Genomic DNA, 1,095 nt, shown 5'->3' with positions numbered 1-1,095 from the left:
CAGTTTAAATTGTTTTAGTGAGTTGGATATGGAGTATATGATATCGCTTGCTTTGGATATCTCATGTCTGCCTGGTGGGGAAATGCTTACAAACCTAAACTTCAAACTGAAGAGCACTTGATAGTTTTACCAATAAAGGCAGTTCAGGTACACCCTTGGCCATGCAACTTCTTTTTCCCTCCCTCTCAGTAGTTTTTGTAACAGAGACTTCTAGTTCAGATTTTAACATCGACAAGTAAGTTCTCAGCTGTTGTGTTTTACCAAGGCAAATGCCTCAAATAATACACAAGGATGACAACAGTCATGGTAGCCTGTGGTTAATCTTCGTGACGTCTATTAAGTTCACCTTCACAGCTAAACAGGACGGCTGTATTGTCTTCATAGGCAGACACACAGGATGTCAGTCCGGCACTGCCCTCCTGGAGTTTGTGTCCAGCTCTAAAGCCCTGGCCAGATTGGTGCTCTGTGCTGTCTTTCTAGTATCCCTTCATTATAATTTGAGTAGTATTGCGTTTGCTGTGCAGTTTTTTACATGGTTGGCTGTCATTTGTCCTCCACCCTGGAGGTGGTGGTATTCCAGCAGTGAAGGGATTTAGTAAATCTTTCCAGCATATGAGATGGCACAGGAGCAGCATCACATTTGCTTTACCTTCAGATGTCACTAAGCTATTAGGCCCTAGTTTTCAGGGGATTAGCATGCCTTGCTGAGCTTGCTTTTTAAAAGTATATGAACTTGGCATTTGCCTTTTTGAGGCTTGTCAAGAAAGCCTGGGATGGGGTGTGTGCTCAGGCTGTGTCATTTCTCAAATCTGGCTGCTTTGGCCTCTGAATTGGAACAGAGCTTTTTTGGAAGCTGGTGTTAGGGCCTTCCTGTTCACTATTGCAGCATTCTCATATATTCCCTGTTTCAAATGCAGGACGGTTCTCCTGTTGCTGCTGCTATGCTATGAAAGTCATGCTCAAGATTAATCACTTGAAGAGATTAGCTCTTTCAGTAGAAGGAGGTATTGTGTATGGTCACCGCTCAGCAAGGGTCCTTATGTTGTAGCTCCAGATCTAAATGAAGCCTGGCAGGGGAGAGAGGATCTAAGAATA

This window comes from Aquila chrysaetos, chromosome 9, assembly GCF_900496995.4.
Source record: "Aquila chrysaetos chrysaetos chromosome 9, bAquChr1.4, whole genome shotgun sequence".
NCBI lineage: Eukaryota > Metazoa > Chordata > Aves > Accipitriformes > Accipitridae > Aquila > Aquila chrysaetos.
The sequence above is the reverse complement of the archived record's forward strand: the minus strand, read 5'-3'. Positions refer to the sequence as shown.